The sequence below is a fragment of the Anas acuta genome, chromosome 2, assembly GCF_963932015.1.
Source record: "Anas acuta chromosome 2, bAnaAcu1.1, whole genome shotgun sequence".
Taxonomy (NCBI): domain Eukaryota; kingdom Metazoa; phylum Chordata; class Aves; order Anseriformes; family Anatidae; genus Anas; species Anas acuta.
The window spans coordinates 12,702,092-12,724,821 of NC_088980.1; the positions used below are offsets into that span (position 1 = coordinate 12,702,092).

Sequence of the window (22,730 nt, forward strand, 5' to 3'; positions counted from 1 at the left end):
TAGCTCAGTTTGGCACACTGGTGTTCAGCATGAGATAGTAGAACCTATCTGCAAGGCTACACAAAGTAACCTTAAAACAGGGGGAATGCAACACTGTGTAAAGACTCTTGGAACTAGCAAGCCTTCTTATAGAACAAGTCATAGGCAAGCTACGGTCACCTCATTAGCAGTATGTGTTAATGACTGGCTTAGATATTGACTGCAATGTAGAGTTGTGTTCTATTAATTTCCTGTGGGGTTTGTTAAACATAACACAAAGATGGTCTGTATTAGTTCAAACTGCACAGGATTAAGGATGGTCTAATTTGATGATCTCCAAAGTCTTGGTGTTATAATACTTTAACAAATTTCTGGGTTTTGAGAAAATACTATTCCATAGTTTTAATATGTTACAAAAACAGATTATATAACATTATTTTTCAATTTGTACAGAAACAGAATAATTTGTATTTCTTTTAGGAAACTTAAACTTCAGTGTTGTGCATAATGCAAAATATATCATTTCAAGGTTTGCAGTTTAACAGGGAAAATTTCTTCTTGACCCTGTTATAGTTAAAAATAGAAGGCAAAAAAGGAATATTCATATTTCTTGTATCTTACCAATTAATCTTTGCTTTAGACTTTGTCTCATAAACAAGCACAATAGGGTCCTGAACTAAGGCTAAAATGGAAGGTCCCTTTGAGAGCTAGTAAAGAAAAACACTTTATGTGTGTGTGTGTGCGCTTAAATGCCTTAAAAATGAATAGAGTCATCTGTCTGAAAAAAAAGTATTGACATTTTTATGGAGTTGTTTTTGGAAAGATCCAATGTTTAATATTAAATTCAGCATATGGTTGTGGTCAAATTGTGCTCCTACTGTGTAAAATGTATGAATAACAACTTACTGCATTCTCCTGGCCGATATATGGAGAGAAGGTTGATTAATTTAACTAGTATCCCTTAATCTCCTGCCTTGGCTCCCATCCCATTCTGCAAGGGTTGATAAATCTTACATCCCCTGAGGAGTATTACAAATCCTAATAGTCTTATGCTATTAGGAAGAAGCAAGGCTCAACTGTACCAAAACATACAGCACATGAAATTGTATAAATAATTTAGCTTTTCCAATTTAATTTTTTACAGCTTTTCTTTGCAAACCATGATAAGAGATGTTAGTTCAGTCAACTGTAAGTAAAAGAAAAAGGAAAAAAAAAAAAAAACGGAAAATATTAAAAAGGGAAAATATTTTTCAGAGGAATTGCATGAAAATGTAGGGTTGTTCTACAACAACCCTATGTAGGGTTATTCAATGCTCTGTTAGGTGATTGGAGCCAAGGTCACTCATATATTTGACCCCCTTTGAAAAATAAAATATTTTGCTTAGAGTGAATGCTCTCTTAGGATCACCAGTTACTTTCATCGTGATATTTCATGGCTTAGAAGTATCTGATGGTTTCACAATGAAGTAGGACTGCTTATTCTGGCTCAGATTTTTTTGTGCAGCTTCAAGAAAATCACTCCGTGCTTTGTAGTAGGCTCAGATGCACAGTCAAGCTACTTGTACAAGTTTCTCTGAGTCAGATGACTCATAACAGTTGCTTGTGTTCATAACCATAGCCCACAGCAAATTCAGCTTGACTTAGCTTACAATGAAGAAAGTTTAAGATAAATAGCATAACCTTGCAGTTGCTACAGGCTGAGTTAGCACAAGGACAGTCACCATGTCTCAGATAATGCATATTGAATTGTTGAGCTGCAATAACTTGGTCACATGACTGAGATTTATACCTCATCTATAAACAATCTTGAAGGAAAGTTTTAAGGATAAATAAATTCTAAACAAACCAACCAAAACCAACCAACCAAACAAAAATTAAAAGGTCTTTAAGGAGTCTCAAAAACTGGAACTGTAAGAACAATAGAAGTATTCACGGGAGACACTCTTCTCATGCATGGGAAGATGCAACATTAGACGTTTCTGAATAGAGACATATATATATATTTCAGAACACAGCAAAACCTGCAAATTAACTGATTGTTTTCCTATTAACTAATATAAGTCAAATATTTTGCTTCAGTAAGTATAAACATCTCTTGTATTAGGTTGAATCTCCTGCAACAGACTGAATCCTATTGTCTTCATTCTGGCAAAACTTCTGCAGCAATTAGGGAGAATTTTAAAGGAGTTTGCAGTACGTGTTTCCACAAAATAATACTCTGACTTCAGTAACAGTTTGGATTGATAAAGGGTATGAAAGGAGGGCTTTATTTATGATCTCTGCTTATTAATAATAATGCTTTGATTTCTTATATATTATTCAGAAATCTTTCTTCATACATAGTAAAGTAAGTCTTATTACATCTGAGGTAAGTAAATAGCTTTATACCTGTGGGCAAAAAGGGACTTGCAGAATTCAAGACGAGCATTTGCATGAGTAAATATCCTAGAAAATGTCCATTCTGCAGTGTTTGGTGTAGAATTCAACCTTGGAGTGGCCTTAGAGAATTTGGGCTGGCTCTGTGAAGTAAGATGCTGGTGATGGTCCCAGAGCTGATAGATGTGCCGACTCATGGGGTTGCCACATGCCTATTGGCTGTTAAGGCTTAGGCATGCATCTTATTTGATCCCTGAGTGCATCCTGAAGCTTCAACCAGCAGGTGGAATAGGAAGAAGGGCTGAGGCTCAGGCCAGCAGCAGTTGAGAGCTGAGTTGAGCAGCAGCACCAAGAGACCTCAACATGAGAACATTGTGTGGAGGTGCAAGGATGTAAGGACCACAAACTTCATGGTGAGGTTTGGTTTATGTTTTGGGATAAATTTTCATGTGAGTGATGTTTGGTTAAAAATGTGTCACTCTTCAATCACATGGGAAACAGCTAATTGTGGGGAATGACTTGCAAGGGACTGTGGTGGTTTTACCGTACTGGGCAGCTAAACCCCACAACCGCTCTCTCACTCCCCCTCCTTTAGATGAGGAGGGGAAGAAGTAAAGCAAAGAACAACTCACGGGTTGAGATAAGGATAATTTAATTAAAGGGAAAATAATTATAATAATAAAATAAAGACTACCGAACTAACAATTTAACTAAGGGGAAATAAAAAGGGAAAGGGGAAAGGGAGGGGAAAAAAGGAAAATAAAAAGAAGGGAGGAAAACAAACAAACAAAATAAATGAAGGCTATATGGAAGTGCAGAGGAAAGAAATTACTCTCTACTTCCCACAAATGAGCGATGATTGACCACGTCCTTGAAGCAAGGCCTCAACGCACGCAGCCGGTGTTCGAGAGGAGGACCGATGTCTTCCAAACGAGAGCCCACCCCCCCTCTCTTCTTCCTGTTTTCCCCTTTTATTGCTGAGTGTGACATCACATGGTATGGAATATCCCTTTGATTGGTTTAGGCCAGCTGCCCTAGTGATGTTTCTCTCCTCAACTTTTGCCCACCCCCTAGGAGGGTTAGAGAAAGGCCTAATACTGTGCCACTGCTGCTCAGCAGCAGACACAACACTGGTGTGATAACACTGCTGTTCCAGCTACAAGTACAGCGTACGGCACTGTATGGGCTGCTGCTGGGAAAGTTAACATTCCAGCCAGACCCAATACAACCTCCACCCCTTATTCCATAACATTTGTGTCACACTCAGATCCCCATACTTTAGCATACAAGCATCCTCATCATTATTCCTTGTCCTTTAACAGGACAAGGATTTAATAGGACAAGATTAATAGGCAGGTGTATCTTCTCATTCCATAGGTCTTTCTTGGAAAACGTTCATAAGAACTGTTGATGATTAGGTCTTCATCTGCCAAAGTGGCCACTCAAGGCAGGTGGAGTTGGATGTCTGGACGCGAGCACCAGCTTAGCTCAAGTTCTTGTTGCACTGCCCGGCTCCTTGCAATGATGACCTGTCGTTGATCCTACAGCATCTTCCTACAACATATAACTTAGATTACAGATTAGTTTTCTCTCAGTGTCAAATCTCCTTGAGGCACACACTTGATATCCCCATTCTTTTGCATGACCCACCAGGTATACCCTGGTCCTTGGGCGAAGACAATCCCACGAGTGGGTTTGCCTTTTCCCGAGGCAGGAGCAACCCACACTGCCTTCCCCATCCACCTTCCTACATGCACTACGGGAACTTTAGCTCCTTTCACAGTGTGTAGGGGTTTTGTTTCGGCAGGACCAGCACGGCTGTTAGACCCCCTATTGTTAACTAGCCAAGTGGCTTCTGGTAGATTTGTGTCCCATTGTTTCCATGTCCCAGCACCTAATGCTCGTAACATAGTCTTTAACAGTCCATTGTACCTCTCAACCTTCCCAGAGGCTTGTGGGTGATAAGGGATGTGGTATACCCACTCAATACCATGCCTCTTTGCCCAGGAGGTAACAAGATTGTTTCGGAAATGAGTCCCATTGTCAGACTCAATTCTCTCTGGTGTACCATGACGCCACAATACTTGTCTTTCCAGGCCCAAGATAGTATTTCGGGCCGTGGCATGGTTTACAGGGTATGTTTCCAACCACCCAGTAGTTGCTTCTACCATGGTGAGTATGTACCGTTTGCCTTGGCGGGTTTTTGGAAGTGGTCCAATATAGTCAATTTGCCAGGCCTCACCATATTGAAACCCTAGCCATCTCCCCCTGTTCCAGGGAGATTTTACCTTCATGGCTTTCTTGATTGCAGCACAGGTCTCACACTCATGGGTAACCTGTGTGATGGCTTCAATGGTCAAGTCCACCCCTCGATCACGAGCCCATCTGTAAGTGGCATCCCTCCCCAGATGTCCTGATGTTTCATGGGCCCATCGAGCTACAAACAGCTCACCCTTACGTTCCCAGTCTAGGTCCACCTGAGCCACTTCAATTTTCGAAGCTCGATCCACTTCTTCGTTGTTCCGATGTTCTACAGTAGCGCGACTCTTGGGCATGTGGGCATCTACATGACGTACTTTAACATCCAGGTTTCCTACCCGGGCAGAAATATCTTGCCACAGGGTAGCAGCCCAGATAGGTTTACCTCTGCGCTGCCAGTTGCTCTCTTTCCATTGCTGCAGCCACCCCCACAGAGCATTTGCCACCATCCATGAGTCAGTATAAAGATACAATACTGGCCAATTTTCTCTTTCGGCGATATCTAGGGCTAGTTGTATGGCTTTTACTTCTGCATACTGACTCGACTCACCTTCCCCTTCCATGGCCTCCGCAACTCGTCGTATGGGATTCCACACAGCAGCTTTCCATTTCCGATGACTCCCTATCACACGGCAGGATCCGTCAGTAAACAACGCATACTGCTTTCTGTCCTCTGGCAACTCATTGTATGGTGGTGCCTCTTCAGCACGGGTTACCTCTTCTGTTGGTACTCCGAAATCTCTACCTTCCGGCCAGTCCATAATCTCTTCCAGGATTCCTGGGCGATTGGGTTTTCCCATTCGAGCCCGCTGTGTAATTAGTGCTATCCACTTACTCCATGTAGCATCAGTTGCATGGTGTGTAGTGGGAATTTTCTCTTTGAACATCCAATGTAACACAGGTAACCGTGGTGCCAAGAGGAGCTGTGCCTCTGTACCCACAACTTCTGAAGCAGCTCGAACACCCTCATATGCTGTGAGTATTTCTTTTTCAGTTGGGGTGTAATTGGCTTCTGATCCTCGATAGCCCCGACTCCAGAAGCCCAGAGGTCGGCCTCGAGTTTCTTCTGGGGTTTTCTGCCAAAGGCTCCAGGTGAGGCCATGCTCCCCAGCTGCAGTGTACAGTATATTTTGCACAGCTGGTCCAGTACGGACAGGCCCAAGGGCTACTGCACGAGCTATTTCTTGTTTGATTTGTTCAAATGCCTGTTGTTGCTCAGGGCCCCACTCGAAATAGTTTCTCTTTCGAGTCACTCGATATAGAGGATTCACAAGTTGACTATAGCCTGGCACATGCATTCTCCAGAATCCCACGAGGCCTAGGAAAGCTTGCGTTTCTTTTTTGCTAGTTGGCGGAGACATTGCTGTTATTTTATTGATCACATCCATTGGAATATGGCGACGTCCATCCTGCCATTTTACCCCCAAGAACTGGATTTCCTGTGCAGGCCCCTTGACCTTGCTCTGTTTAATGGCAAAACCAGCTTTCAGGAGAATTTGGATTATTTTCTTCCCTTTCTCGAAAACTTCTTCTGCTGTGTTGCCCCACACGAGGATGTCGTCAATGTACTGAAGGTGCTCAGGAGCTCCCCCTTGCTCCAGTGCAGACTGGATCAGTCCATGGCAAATGGTAGGGCTGTGTTTCCACCCCTGGGGCAGCCGATTCCAGGTATATTGGATGCCCCTCCAAGTGAAAGCAAACTGCGGCCTGCATGCTGCTGCCAAAGGGATGGAGAAAAATGCATTAGCAATATCAATTGTGGCATACCACTTGGCTGCCTTTGACTCTAGTTCGTACTGAAGTTCCAGCATGTCCGGCACTGCAGCACTCAGTGGTGGCGTGACTTCATTCAGGCCGCGGTAGTCCACTGTTAGCCTCCACTCGCCATTAGACTTTCGTACTGGCCATATAGGACTATTAAAGGGTGAGCGAGTCTTGCTGATTACTCCCTGACTCTCCAGTCGGTGAATCAACTCATGGATGGGAATCAGGGAGTCTCGGTTGGTGCGATATTGCCGTCGGTGCACCGTTGTAGTAGCAATTGGTACCTGTTGTTCTTCAACCTTCAGCAATCCTACAACAGAAGGGTCTTCTGAAAGGCCAGGCAAGGTAGACAGCTGCCTAATCTTTTCTGTGCTCAAAGCAGCTATGCCAAAAGCCCACCGGTATCCTTTTGGATCCTTGAAGTACCCTCTCTTGAGATAGTCTATGCCAAGGATACATGGAGCCTCTGGGCCAGTCACAATGGGATGCTTTTGCCACTCATTCCCAGTTAGACTCACTTCAGCTTCCAGTACAGATAGTTGTTGGGATCCCCCTGTCACTCCGGAGATACAGGTGAGTTCTGTCCCTTGGTAGCCTGATGGCATTATGGTACATTGTGCGCCAGTGTCCACTAAAGCTTTGTATTCTTGTGGTTCTGATGTTCCAGGCCATCGGATCCACACAGTCCAATAAATCCGGTTATCCCTCTCCTCTACCTGGCCAGAGGCAGGGCCCCTCTAGTCCTGGCTGGAGCGTCTGCCACTTAATTCTTGCAAATGAGAGGTAGAGGTCTCTTCATCAGGGTCAAGAATAACATCAACTCTTCTACTGCCTCTGGGGTACTGCCCCATGGAAACTGGAGCAGCATTTCTCTTAGGAACCCCTCTTCTTGCTGCTGTATTTCCTTTCAGTTCACGTACCCGAGCAGCTAGGGTTGAAGTAGGTACACCATCCCATTTCCTCATATCTTCCCCATGGTCACGCAGAAAAAACCACAAGGTGCCACGTGGTGTACGTCTTGGGTACTCTCTCTCTTGAGTGCGCGAATGCTGATTCTTAGTGGCTGAAGTATCACTCTGTCCAAATGAGGGGGAATATACTCGTTCCACTCGTTCCACGAGCTTGTCAAGTCCTTTAGACAGTTTCTCCACAGCTGAGACACTGGACTGTAGCGGAGCAGAGAGATTGTCTTCATATTTTTGAAGCTGGCAGGACATATCATACAATGTTGGTCCCATCCCCTCATCCCAGTTAATTGATGCCAGGGTACTGGCATGTGCTGGTGGTGCACTCCGCACAAATCTACGCCACATGGATGTTGTGCACTGGACTTCATCGGGGTCTTGAGGTGTCTGGGCATTGTCCAAATCACTATAAATCATCTCCCGCACAGCTAATTCCCGCAGATGCTGGAGACCTTTATCTATAGTGGTCCACTTGCCGATTTGATATACAATATCTTCCTTATGGGGATATCTTTCTCTCACAGCCGCCAGGAGCCGTCTCCAGAGGCTGAGGGCCTGTGCTCCTCTCCCGATTACTTTGTCGATTACCCTTTCTCTAGAGAGGGATCCCAGCTGCTTGGCTTCATTGCCTTCTAATTGTAGGCTATTGGCCCCAGCATCCCAGCATCGAAGCAGCCAAGTGAGGATGTGTTCACCTGGGCGTCGACCATAATCCTTTCGTATTTCTCGCATCTCACTCAGGGATAAGGATCGAGTGATTTCTGATTCCTTTATGATTTCTGTCTCGTCTTCCCGCTGTTTTTGTGATGGCCCTGCTTTAGAGGTGCCTGCCATTTCCTCTTCTTCCTCCTCCTTAGGAGAGCCTTCTTCCCTTACTAAACGAGCTGATTTCCGTTTCCATTTTTTTGACTTGACTATGGGGGCGACTGATACCATAGTTGGTTGGTCTTTTGGGTCAGCCACATCGTGTGTTACTTGGTCATCATATTCAGAGACTTCCTCCCTCTCTTCAAGTTGCTGGATGATGTTAAACAGTGTTTGATAGGAATAAGCCAGGACCCAGCACAATGCTGCAAGCTGTCGTTCTCCGGCATTATCAGGGTCAGGACATACAACTCTCAAACATTCTACTAATTTTTTAGGATTTAGCACTTGCTCAGGGGTGAAGTTCAAAACTATTGGAGGAGACACTCGTGACAGGTATCTGCTAACATCATCCCACACACCTAGCCACTCACCACAAGACTGTTTCGGGACAGATTCCCAAGTAAGTTTTCTAAACAATCGACTAATCTTAGAGAGAAAATGAAACTGGTTGTTCAGAATTAGAAATAGCAATACATGGGTTACAGATGGATCTTCAAAATACTCCCAAACGGTTGTAATTAGCCCACTGTGAAAGGAGGGAAAGGTACCATTCTTAATATTATTAATAAACTGGTGTCCAGATGAGAAAAGGAAGGCAGTGTAGTTCTGAATATTCTCTGAAAGATAGTTTCCATGGGACCCAAATGATAACAGTGCAGAGCCTGAATTCCAGATTAAAACCAAGGTCAGTGCTTGGCAGCACAGCGAATTAAAAAAAGTGAACACAGATTGTAGCACTTTGTCGGATCGGATATATAGGAGAAAGGAGAATATGACACGGATTGCATGACATAGGAACAAAGCTATTATTATTAACAGGGCAATGTACATGGTTACTAGCAAGCAAGCGTGTTAGTTATATGCGTTTAATCAATTCTCTTGTTATCTCAACCCTTCGTGCCCCACGTTGGGCGCCAAAAAGGACTGTGGTGGTTTTACCGTACTGGGCAGCTAAACCCCACAACCGCTCTCTCACTCCCCCTCCTTTAGATGAGGAGGGGAAGAAGTAAAGCAAAGAACAACTCACGGGTTGAGATAAGGATAATTTAATTAAAGGGAAAATAATTATAATAATAAAATAAAGACTACCGAACTAACAATTTAACTAAGGGGAAATAAAAAGGGAAAGGGGAAAGGGAGGGGAAAAAAGGAAAATAAAAAGAAGGGAGGAAAACAAACAAACAAAATAAATGAAGGCTATATGGAAGTGCAGAGGAAAGAAATTACTCTCTACTTCCCACAAATGAGCGATGATTGACCACGTCCTTGAAGCAAGGCCTCAACGCACGCAGCCGGTGTTCGAGAGGAGGACCGACGTCTTCCAAACGAGAGCCCACCCCCCCTCTCTTCTTCCTGTTTTCCCCTTTTATTGCTGAGTGTGACATCACATGGTATGGAATATCCCTTTGATTGGTTTAGGCCAGCTGCCCTAGTGATGTTTCTCTCCTCAACTTTTGCCCACCCCCTAGGAGGGTTAGAGAAAGGCCTAATACTGTGCCACTGCTGCTCAGCAGCAGACACAACACTGGTGTGATAACACTGCTGTTCCAGCTACAAGTACAGCGTACGGCACTGTATGGGCTGCTGCTGGGAAAGTTAACATTCCAGCCAGACCCAATACAGGGACACAGTTTGAAAGCTCAGCCTCGTGTAGTTTTGTTTGTTTCAGGTGTAAAAAAGCCATCTGAAAAGAAAGGAATGGACAAAACCCTTTGGTCCATGTTTGCTCAGGGTCTCATAAAACCAAGAATACGCTAGGATATAGAGGTTTATGTATGGAAAATACTGTAGAAAGATAAGTCCAGCAGTCTAAAGTGGGGAAATTCAGTCCATCCTCTCAATGCACATTTCTTTTCAGTTAGACCCAGAGGACTCAGTTCTGATGTTTGCACAGCCCAAGGGCTTGGGGAAAATTGGTCAAAAGTGACACAATCCACGTGGCCTACTTTCTGGTTTACCTTTTACAACCATTCTGACCAGTCCCTAGGCAACTTTAAATCCCTCTGGACACAGCTCCATATGTCATTATTCCTAACTACAAGGGCTTTGCCCAAACCCCTGTGATCTCCCAGAGACGTGTGACTGGATATACAAGGTCCGTGGGGAAACCTCAAAATTGCTGCTGAGCAAAAGCCTCTAAAGGTCTATCTTACCCCAGATTTAATTCTATGTGGCTTAAGAGTTTCTGCATTTATAGCTAGAATAAAGAAGATAATACTCCAAAATGTGGGATAAAACATGTATATCAGCCTCTTGTTCCTTTAAAAAATACAGGCATATTTATTTCCCTATTCCTAGATTCATGAACACCGTATTTCATATGCTTACTGTAATAACACCACAAAAGACTTCATAAATGCACCAGTCAGTGGGGAATGCTATGCAAGCTTGTGATTTTACACTTCTTTTCTCTAAGCCAGAAAATCTAAATGTAAAACGTAACATTCAGAGACACTGAGTGGGGTTTTGTGATGCTCTCTGGAGGATGCTGGATTCATAAAACAATGAATGGATTGCAGTCATCGATAGAGTTAGTTTTTCCATCTGTGACAGACATACAGTATACTCTTGCTAACGTGCTTCACATTAATAAACCACCCAAGTATAATTCATTGCAGGTTGCAGCTGTAAATTAGAAATATCTTTCATTTTGTTCAGTTGTCATGACTAAGAGATCATCATGGGGTGGGGGCTGTTTGTAAAGAGACAAGAGGGACTGCAGCCCTTGGACCTCTCACTGGAATGCAAAGTGTCTCACCATGGCTGTCTACCGAAATGTGTGGCATGACTCGATGCCCAGTCACAGATGGAGAGCCACCTTATCATCTGCTGTCATTTTTTTTTTTTTTTTGTCTGCCTATGCTCTGCTGGGAAAGGGATGCAAAGAGGTGCTGGGGAGAGGGTGCAATGCAAATGCAGGTGCTGTGCCATCAGCTGGATCCTGCTGCTGCTGCTGCAGGTGCTGGGACTGCCTGCATCTGGTCTGGGCACAAAACAACGCCAGGATCAGAATCAGTCCCAGAAATTCCCATTTGTGGGTAACTTTGCTCTGATCCTGACATTGTGTTGATCCTGACATGGTGTTAGACAAATCAGTTTAGACCTGATTCAAGTCCCATTAAAGCTGATGAGTGTTTTATTTTCTGTGCCCTTCCCCCCCACCCGCCCTGATTTCAGTGGGAGCTCTCACAGTCACTTAATCTCTCTGCTTCCCCGTCACAGCCTAAGAAATTTGGATAAACATGCCTAACTCGAAGAGGTGTTCTGAGGATTAATTAGTTAACATTTGTAGGGCATTTTGAGGATAAAAAATGCTGAACATGGGTTTTATCGCACCTGGCAATGTGTGTGTGTGTCTCTGTGTGCATGTTTTTTGCACAAAATGAACACCGTACTTTCATGTGTAAAACTTGCATATCAGATAAACTGCATGCCTATGCAAATAAATCCTCAGGCTAATAAACACCCTCAACTAATCCCCAGGCAATACGTAGGCAAGCAGAGGCAAAGGCAGAGGGCAGTAGAAACAGGGAGATTTTGTGAAGAGACAGAAGATGAGAGAATCAGTGTGTGGGGGGGGAAATCTGGGAGGGGGGAAATCTCTTTTTCTACAAATGTATATGTATAAGCTCTACTGAATTACAGGCTGGCCATGTGGAAATACGGTATTTCAAAATTCTTTTTGCATTATGATTTAGCCATGCATTATGTTTTATGGTGACATGACCTCATTGTTTAGAGATTTTTGGTGCATACTATAACAGACTTTGTATGGCAATAATAGTAACTCACGTTAATTTTTTGCATTCCTCATATATTCATTCAGTCACTGGAATGTGCATAGCTAAAAACTAGCACATTGTAACTGAACAAACAGTGGATTAAATGTGTCTGTTTTGTCTTCTTCACTAAGCTAGGTGGGATCAAAACTATCTGCTTCTGTGCCATATTTTAATTATATTTTTATTTTGAGTGCCAACATTTTACAATATGAAATGAAGCAGTGACAGGAGAAAATACAGCATCATTCAAATAGACTTTAATCAGGTCTTGGAAGGATAATGGAAAGCAACTGAAGCAGGTTTGTTAATTCAGTTGGTCTCAGCTCATTGTAAAGCCAATACACATAGCTGCTATTTCAGAGTTGATCACCTATGGTCTGTCTGGGACCACAAGCTGTAACTGCAGAGTGGATAGCAGGGTAACAGCATGTTTAGATGCCCTCACAGAGGTACCTGCTACAGTGTTAGTGACAGACAATTAACATAAGGACAAGGAAGGGACTGCTGTTTGTGAATGAATTGTGCATAGGCATCAGCAGTAAATGATGGTCCCTATCTATGCAATTAACTGTAAGCTACAAGCAGGCAGTGAGCAATGGCAATTCACATTACAGTTATTGCCTTTGTATTCTGTAATCTGGAGTACAGACACATTTCTCAACATTTTCTCATCACCCCATCTTCCTAAATGTTAGAAGGTGTGTTTAGATTTAATTGTGAGAGGATTTCTGTGTCTTTAATGGGACAGGGTTAGTCTATACCTCATTTGAAATGACACTGTGAATATGACTTACAGGATTGTGCTCACTGTAACAATAGCCCTTAGCAATGTGTTGAATCCTCAGGGTAAAAGCTCATTCACTGACTACAGACAAAGGCTTTAAGGGAGTAGGAGATGGAAAAAAATGTAAAAGTGAAAAAAAAAGAAAAAAAAGAAAAAAAAAAGCACACACCAATTGTGGAAACAGGTAACTTCTGCTCCTCCTCTCTAAAATCTGAAGTGCTAGCAGGAAGCACTGTAATAATTATTTCTTCTAACAGCTGGCACTTAAACCTTCCTTCACACCAGGGGAAGTCAGTACACAAGAGCTGCAAGGCAAGGTGCATTCTCAGGGGAATTCTTGTCGCTGAGGATAGCACTTTTCTGCCACGTTCCGGAAAGAAAGGAAGATTAAAATGCAAACTGCTTTCTGCATGAACCAACTGTCTTTTTCAGGGGCTTTTTTAAAGATGGACTATGATTAGAGGGACCTCCAGTTACAGTGCTTTTCACACATACTTATCTGTTCCCACTAGTTTACCCAGCTGCCCTTCTCCCTTGTCCATCTGCTCCCTCCCTCCTGGATGCTCTTTCTCCCACCAGAGATGTTCCTTGTCCTTCCACATCTCTCCTCCAGCTCTGCCAATGCTAGGGTTTGTAGGGACTTGTGTTGAACCAGACCGGGGGCTGGGCTGAGCTATAGTAATCCTGAAAGTAGCACAGAATGAATAAGTGGAAAGAAAAGGTTATTTCTGACACAAATCCGGATCCAGTCAAAGATCTGCTGGTCGCTGAAATAGTTCTGTGGCCACAGTTTTGTAGGCAGCAAGAAGCATCCAGCAGCTGAAAGTGGAATCGTTACAAGAAATATCCTTATAACCGCAGCATAAATGGGGAACAAGAAGGGAATGAATCAAACTGAGGGAAGAGGTTCAACACAGAGTTAAGAAAATAACAGTTATGGTGGCTGCGCACAGTTATAGAGGTGATGAAGAAAGGGTGTCAAACAACATTGTATCTCTTCATTGAGTTCCCACAATACTGGGTAATTGTAAATTGGTTTACCACCTCTACCTCCTTCAATAAAACACAATATTTGCGCCATACTTAGAGATTTTTATGCTATCATTCACTGACATTGCTTTACAAATATTAGCATTTTCATATGTAACCTTCATTTAGCCCCTTTTGCATGTGTGCATGTGTGCTTTGACACAGACTTTAATTACATGGTCATCTATTATTTTTTTTTGTGTGTGGATAATTATTAATTAGTTGTTTATATCTCCTTTATTCTATGTATGGCTCCAGATTCTATTAATCACAACCTAAAACCTCAGCTGACTACAATGTTATCAAGATCCTCGTTTTTTTGTTTTTTTTTTTTTTTGTTACTCTTTTGGTAACTTATTAGTTCTTCACAAACATCATGAATTTATATTAGCAGCAGCCCAAGCAATTAGGTGCATTATTACCACCATTTTACAGATGGTGAACTGAAGAAAAAAAAAAAAAAGAAAAAAATTATAGCTAAAGCTGTCAGATCTCTATACTAATTTTTGATGACCAGCTTTAGACACCTAGCCTGTAATTTCTCAGGGGCAATAGTATTAAAGAGGGAATCTACATTCCAGTCATATATCCAAGTGCTTTAGCCCTCTGATTTTTTGCAAACCACACCCAGAAAACAGGGAACAAAAAAAATTAACAACTGATAGCTAACTGTAAGTGTCTGTTTCTAATCCAAACAATACTGTGGCAGAGGTAGGAAGATAACTGTCCTGCTTGCCATTAAGGGTTAATTAATGCTTTGTATTGAAATACCTTAACACAGAGATTTATATTGTAGGTAACTACAATATGAGGTAGACATCCAAGTTCCTTCTGGTGTCAACAGAGCCTGTAGAGCTGTTTGTTTACCCTACACAGAATAAATTCTTATCTAATCAGCCCAACCCTCAGCTATGTGCTGCTGAAGTCTCAGTTAGCTCTGCTGGGAACATCGACACTCAGCTCACATATAGACACCTAGCTTGCAGACAACTGATTTATTTGTCTGAATCTTCAGCCAAACCCCTCCCCAGTATTAGTGATGAGATGCTATACTTTCTGCCGTATCCTTCATTTATCCTTTCTTTGATAAGTTTCTTTTCTTCTAAGAGAATTTTCTTCTCTGTATTTTCTGTAGCAAATTGAATCTAGGATACCACAGATTCATTTTCATTCATCTTATAGTCCCTACTCTCACAGCACGGCCCATACTTGCTGAGTTGTTTGTACTAATTCAGATCTAGTGGAAATGGATCTCCTTCTGCACTCTTAATGAGTGGGCTATATCTCATGACGTTGTGTCCTCTCATTTGACAAGACCTGACACTATAACTGCATGACTACATCTCTGTTTTCACAGTTAAATTAAAATTTTAAATTATTAACCTGTTTTGATGTTGACTAGTGAGAATGCAACTAAAATGGATTTTAATGATACTAAAATTAGTTTTCATTTTTGTAATATGTTAGTTTTTGATACCAGCCAACTGTTTACTGACTAGTCTATTAAATAGACTTTAATTAACATGATAATTGAACTATCACTAGGCATCATAAAGCAAAACTATGAGACTTTGTTACTACAGGGAACAACAAGGTGGTGATGTGATCTAGAGAATAGTGTACAGGACTGGGAACAAAGGGAACATGACCTGTTCCCTGTTCCATCACTGACTTTTCAGGTGGAATTATATTGACTAAATGCAGATGTCTGTACTGAAGACATCTGCATTGGGCTTCTGGCTTTCTTGATAGTCAGTGAAGAACTAGTCAATAGAATCCAGGGGGCAATTCATTGTCTCCTAAATTACACGTCAGAAATACAGCAGATGATTGGCACCCTAAAAGGGCATATTTATCTCCAGTGACTATAAATGGAGCCCCAGGGACTAACTTGCTTTTAAATGTCTACATTGTTGATGTTTAAAGTCAGGTGAGATGAATCCCACCCTCTGTATCCTCAGGCCAATTATTTCATCTCACTGTGCCTTTTATTTTTCTCTCTGAGAAATCTAGTGCAATGCCAGCAGCAGCAGAGTAGAATTAACACAGAGCTCTGCCTTGACTAATTAGTTTCTCAGTAGGGTCTTTTTACAGATCATTGGGGTATCTCTATATGGAATGATGTCGTGCAACATAGAAATACTGTAACTGCTATTACAATAACAGTTGTACAGTAAAGCTCAATACCAACATCTTCCTTGTAACACAGGAGTTCCTGCTGTCCTGTAGGTTCCCTTCCTCTGAAAAATAATCTTAAATTATATCAGTTCAATCTCAATATCAGAACTTTTGTGGTACCAATGCTTTCACAGGAATCATGGTGAATTTTTCTTAGCAGAAAATCACTGTTCTTATCTTACCTTTCTTCTGCCTCCAAATTATTTCTTCGTCTGGAAGCCACAGAAGCAGGAAACTTCAGAAGCAGAAGCCTCGTGGCAAGCCAGAATGAATAACAAAGCTGAATTCTGGGGATATTGCCAGGGAATGTCATACAGGATGCTCTGCAGCAGCAGCTAAAGAAACTACAGGTGGAATTGTAGGCTTATACATTGCCAAGCTCTAAGGCAAGCTGCGGAAGCAAAATGAAGTTGGACAGGAAGGAGAGGGGAGATCCAGGTAGCTAGAATTTACTCTGCTCTGGAAACTTGGAAAGTTGTAATGATTTTCATGTTAAGTCTACGCATGTAGTAAGCCCATACAGCTGTAATTCCCCTTGGAATTTCTTTTAGAACCCAGCTAAAAACTAGTGATAGCCATATGTTTAACTGTTTATGTTAGTGTATCTCTGCGGTTTGCAATCTTTCCTTCTCCTTTAATTTCTGGGAAAGGCCAACAGAAATCCACTCCTGTCTCCGGCACTTCTCTCTGAGCTGTACTGCTTGTTATATGCTGCCATGATCTCAGAAGCTCAGCTTCCATAATCACATCACAGTTTGGAATTTCAGTGTAGACCTTTTCTTTCTTCCCCTCAGAATATCCTCATATATTCAGACTTTAGGTTTATCTTTTCTAGATGTCAGACTCCTACACATCTACTCATAGTTTTTACCACTAGCCAAGTATTGCTGTTGCAACCAGTGGGAATATTTTCTGGAGACATCTCTAAATTTGGCTATTAGAGGGATTGTTTTGGAAAGCTGGAAGCAAAATTCATAGCTTGACCTGAGTGTCAGCTCAGAGATAAATAAAATGAAGACTTTGTTCCCTGTACAGTCTCATGATTATTTAGAGATAGTTGTATTAACGTGTCTTCAGAGAGGAACATTTGTGTCTTAACAGCATAGACACCTGTCAGACTTTTTTTTTCCATGTCTACTCTTATGTGTTTAGAACAAAAAAAAACAAACCAAAACAAACAAACAAACAAAAAACACTTTTTTTTTTCTTTCCAATTTAAATAATAGTAATAATAAAACATACAGACTCAAACCCAATGACCCAATGTAATGAAAGAATCACCCCAAACCAACAGAAGTTGATGTTAGCCTTACATGATCTTTGTATGTTTTCACCTTGCAGCAAAGATTTACCATGATTTTTTGGAGATGGGGTGGGAGGTGTGGGATAAAGGCACTATTCTTTCATTTTTGCTTATAAGGAATTAATGCAACCCTGTTTTATATTTTCTCTTAGGGGAAGTGAAAGATAAATTCACAGGTCTACTTTCTAGTGTCCTGTTAAAGGAATAGATTGTGAACCTATTAATTTACATGGATAATTCTGACATTACTCTTCAGAAAAGCACCTGTCCCTGGAGCTCTTTCACCTGAGCAAGAAAATAAACATTATTTGTATTAGCCTATCTAAGGTTTGGAATATTTCTCTTTTGCAGCTACCCAGCTCTGGAACTGGGTTTGACAGCCAGAGACATGCCTACTATTGTACCCTTTCTCCAGTTTCTTCATAGCTCCTGCTTTCCTTAAGAGGGAGAACGACTCTTTCCTCATGTTTCCAAGTAACTACTGACTTTCATTTAGCTTCATATTCTTTGCCTTCTGTCAGCAGATAGATGATAGCCCTAAACAGAATATAAAGTAAGCTTATATTAATTTTTCTTCTGGAGGTATCAAAGTCTTGTGATAACAATTTGGTGAAACTTCATGCATTAAAGGAAAACTAAGGGGTTGTTTTAAGCACTAAATTAGATCACGATTTCTAGATGATGAAATTTAGATGAAGCTCAACTCATTCATAGATCCATGTAAAATGAGACTAGCTATATCCTTTACATACTGTCACAGTGAGACATATATTAAAATAACAATGATGTGGTTAGATTAAAATGCCCCACAGTTAAGTGAATCTAACCATACACCTGCATTTCCAAAAAAAAGCCACACAATCTACACACACAAATCTACTTCTTCTTTTTTTTTTTTTTTTTTTTTTTTAAACATTTGACTGGTATCCACAAGAGACACCAGGTAAAAGTAAATGTTTACTTTTAACATCTCCTGAGATGAACAAGGTTGACAATAAGGGACACTTGAAAAATGTAACATGTCAGTGACCTCAAATTGAAATGATTTAATAGACTCAGAAAGAGCTTGTTTTTGTCACAGAAAAGCCTGAAATGAAAAGTGGATGTTTCTGGATCATCTGGTCAGAAACCAAAAAGATTTTCCCTATGCCTGAGCCAGGAGCTGGCCCACTCCTAAGGCCTCTTTCTTTCTGTTAAGTGCTGATATTTCCACGCTGTTTGTATTGGAGAGGGGGAGATGCAGGAGAAAGGAGAAGAGAAAACCAATATGTTCATATGTAAACTCAGCCAGACAGCAGCATAATACATGAACTAGCCAAAAATACCCACGAGGATTCCAGGCTTATGTTGAAGGAGTAATATGACATTTTTCAGCACTGAAACTCAGGCTGGACTGAAATAGATTTTTTTAAATTCCTTTATTTAAGCCCAGATGTGCAATGGCACTTAATTTCTAATTTCATGTTTGCTACCTGACTTTACTGATTCTAAGAGAACTTAAGAATTATAATACTGTTTTAATTCTTCTTACACACTTTTGATCTCATAATATTCCAGAAAATTGCAACGACTATTCCTAGTTTACAATGGAATATAGAGGCACACATGGTAGACATGGCAGGAATTTTCCATTAAAAAAAAAGTTTCAGCAGTGTAGATTTCTCTAAATGAAACTCGTCTATTGATTGCAAGAGACATATCCCAGTGTGATTACCAAAGGTGCACCAGCGTGCACCAGACATTTGGAGCTTTTGTTTGAACAGCCAATGATTTATGTTGTTTGCTAAACTGACCAATTTAGACAAGAAGCTTGTACTTTATTCACTTGTGTCTCAGGGAATTTTAACCCAAACACCTCTGATATACACATGCACGTTTAGACAACCCATACTGAGTCTTTTTTGAAAAAAGAAAAGTTCATATTTATAGGGTTTTTGAATTGTGACAAGTCAGACTTAGACTTCCCTGACTCAGTCTACACTGGCTGTAAAAGCTTCCTAGAGTGAGTAGACCAGTTGATTAGATGTCTCAGTGGAGGCATCTACATTCAGAAAAGGTGAATCCCAGTCTATGTTTTTTAAAAAATCTCAAACTTATTTCGGTTTCATCTGCTGGATGTTTGCTTAAGTGATTAAAATGAGTCTTGAACTTGTGTTTATTACCAGTTAATGCCCTTCCCATCAGCATACTGTGATCATTTGGGACTTGCAGCACAACACTGAAAGACATTGGTTTCACCTCTTTGCGGGAAAGGAATGCTTTTTACATTGCCTAGGGTTCCATAGGATGGAAATATTTTCTTAAACATCCGTGTTAGAAAGGCAAGCTAACTTTTCCAACTGGTCAACTGGCAGAAGAAATACAGCAGAATGTGTATTTCTTCAGATTCTTTGCTAATTTGCTTTAGGATAGGCTGCTTCCCCCACTAATTGGATACACAATACAGATATTTTACACTATGTCATGAAATAGCAGTGGTATCTAAGATCACTTAGGAATACTCCAGGCAAATATCAGTACTTAGTTCATCTGAAGGTTATGGGAAGAACAGTAAAAGCCAGTATCTTACTGAAACCAAAATAAATGAACATTGTTCTTTTTCGTTTCCTTTCTAAAGAAAAAGAAACCATCATTCATTGGCCACTGAGAGACTCAACACCTGACTTGAAGGATCATTGAATTGACATTCCTTTAAAGTCAGTGGCAAAGTCAATGGTTTCCCTATAACCAAGATTTCAAACAGTATGACAAATCCTATATCTTCTCATATCTATTGATGCATTTTAATTTGTGGAGCTGATAACAGTAATCAATGAATATTGAAAGAACACCAAACACATTTGAAATGCATATTACTAGACATTGAGTAATTGTTAATTCTAGTGAAACATAGGCATTTCGGAATTTACTGCTGCTTGTTTATTCCCAATAAATGAGTAGCCACAAAGAGAAAGAGAAACTGCTTGTAAAAACTCTGATAACATGACAATGGCTGAAAGTATATTGAAGTTCTACAGCTGTTTTCGTCATTTCAACTACATTCGCATTAGGAACAATATTAATATTAGTAATAACAATAGTTTCACAATAATCAGCAGAGATGAAAGTAGTTTAAAAAAATAAAAACAGTTTTAAAACTAGTTTAAAAAGTTTGGGATCAGGATTTCTTTTTAAAATGGACAAAGTTACAGTCAGGTTGAGTTTTGACTCCCTTATGAAATTTTTGTGTTAGGGCTTAAGTACTTGACATATCATTTTTTTTTATTTAATTATTATTTTTTAAATTATCACCAAATAACCACTCTGTATATATATTAATTCTGTAACGAATCCCCAGGAACAGTTTTTTTCCTCCATAGTAAGCAAGCACATCGAGATCTATAAATCTCTATTTATATAGACCGACTTTCTGTTACAACCATAGTGAATTCAGCCCAGAATTGTGTATTAAGAATCACATCACCAGGGTCTGCTTCAGAGGGGGGATCAGCTCCAACTGCCTATTCCATAAAAACAGTATTATGATTAAATAATATCATCACTGTGAGATTATTCATGCACATCTGTTGTAGGTAGACCCTGAGAGTCAACAACTGGTTGCACAGCTGGTGAGAAATCTGGACATATTGGACTAAGTATAGTGCAGGCCCACAAAGACGTGCATCTGTTGTACAAGAAGAGTCTGGAAAAGTTGGGACTGTTGGAGAGGTTGAGGTCATCTTATCCTTATGTATAAATGTCTTCTTGGAGTGTATAAAGAAGAGGGTGCCAGACTCTTCTCAGTGAAATTCCATTTATACAAAGGAAGAAAATTTTGCTGTAAGGGATGGGGGTGTCAAACGCTACTGGAGTAAGTTTCACAGAAAAGTTGTACATTCTCCAACCTTGCAGATATTCTGAATCTTACTAGATATGACCCCGAGCAACCTGCTGTAGATAATCCTGCTTGGAGTAGGTCGTTGGACTAGATGATTTTCTGGTCTATGCCAACCCCAACTATTATGTGTTTCCATGATTCTTGGAATTATTAAGTCTGGATTAAAACAAAACAAAACAAAACCCCCCAAAAATAAAACAAACTTAAAAACAGTTAAAAATCTAGATTGAGTTTACACCTCTGCATTTGTGCTGGAAACCCATTGCTGTGCATGTTTGTTTTCATGAGCTTAACTAGCACATTTTCAGCACTCCAGATAAGTAATTCATTTTTGCCATGAAGTCACATTTTTGATAATTTTTAGTTCTGAATTCTACTTATTTCAGGGAGAGTAAGGTACATAAATACCTCTGAAGGAAAAATTCCCAGGTGCCAAAACTTGAATTTGACTTTTGGACTTCATGCATCGAAATCAGACTAAATTACCATGCAATTTTGATGAACAGGAGCAAACAGAGACGATGCTGTAGTACGCAAATGAATCTTAAGGAATCATAAATAAATTGCCTAATTTTAGGTGTATTCCCTGAATGGTGCTGCCTTTATGGAAATGAGACTGTTATTGAAAGTCAAATTTATTCCTACATGTTTTACTTTAGGTCTATTTTTAGTAATTGATGTATCTTCCCAGAAGTCAGTCAACAATTACAAAAAATAAACCTGCATTTAAGTATTTAAGAGCATGTTCTGTCTGGATAATTTTCCTTTAGAGTAATTTTTTTTCTAAATATAGAAATTATGAAGTCCTTTAAAATATTAAGATTGCTTTCTTTTAACATGTTTGAAGTAATTCCAGTGTGTATCTTAGTTTAAGCACCAAAGAGGACCCATTGACTTCACTGGAATTACAGGTCTAAAATTATGGACACTATTAAATGCTATTGTGTCTGTTCTCTACCTAGCAGAATCAATATAAATACACATGTAGTTCTGGGTTACAAATAAATATATTTACTATGCGTATACAAACGTTCAGTCCTGGCTGTGAGCCTGATTAGTTTCTAGTGAGTTCTAAAGCAAAACAATGTGAATACCATTAAAGAGCTGATAAAATGTTTAAAGGGTTAGTTATGTGTTCTGTAAACTCTGTTCTAGCTCTATCTTGAATGATGAGGGAAAGCAGGTAGATTTGGGAACCCCTCACTTTTATATTTCTGTGCATGGAAACTTCACTGCAGAACTATATGTTGAAATATCAAATGTAGCTAGTTTAAAAAGACATCATCCACTGATACTATACCTCATAAATGAAGTCAAATACAAATTATATTTTAGAGAAATAAAATACTCCTGACACAGTTGTAAAAAATAGCAACCTCTATTCAAAACTAAAGATACAGTATGCACAACAACGCTAGTGGATTTAATGATGCAGTAAAGACAATCTGGTGTATCATTTAGAAATTAATTCTGCATACGTAGACAATCTAAGGCTGAAGCATGAGGTACCTTTCCTAGTTTGAAGTGACATTGGGGTTATAAGCAGTAATTACTTAATTTGTTTATA

At 40.4% G+C, this 22,730-nt stretch overlaps 1 long non-coding RNA gene across 1 annotated transcript in view; it reads left to right on the forward strand.

Annotated features, from left to right (window-relative positions):
- Nucleotides 1-2,651: 2,651 nt before the first annotated feature.
- Nucleotides 2,652-22,730, forward strand: part of LOC137851653 (uncharacterized) — a 42,294-nt gene continuing 22,215 nt past the window's right edge. Inside the window, exon 1 of the long non-coding RNA XR_011093325.1 lies at nucleotides 2,652-2,768. This is a non-coding gene — a long non-coding RNA (uncharacterized lncRNA). The remainder of the gene's footprint in view (nucleotides 2,769-22,730) is intronic.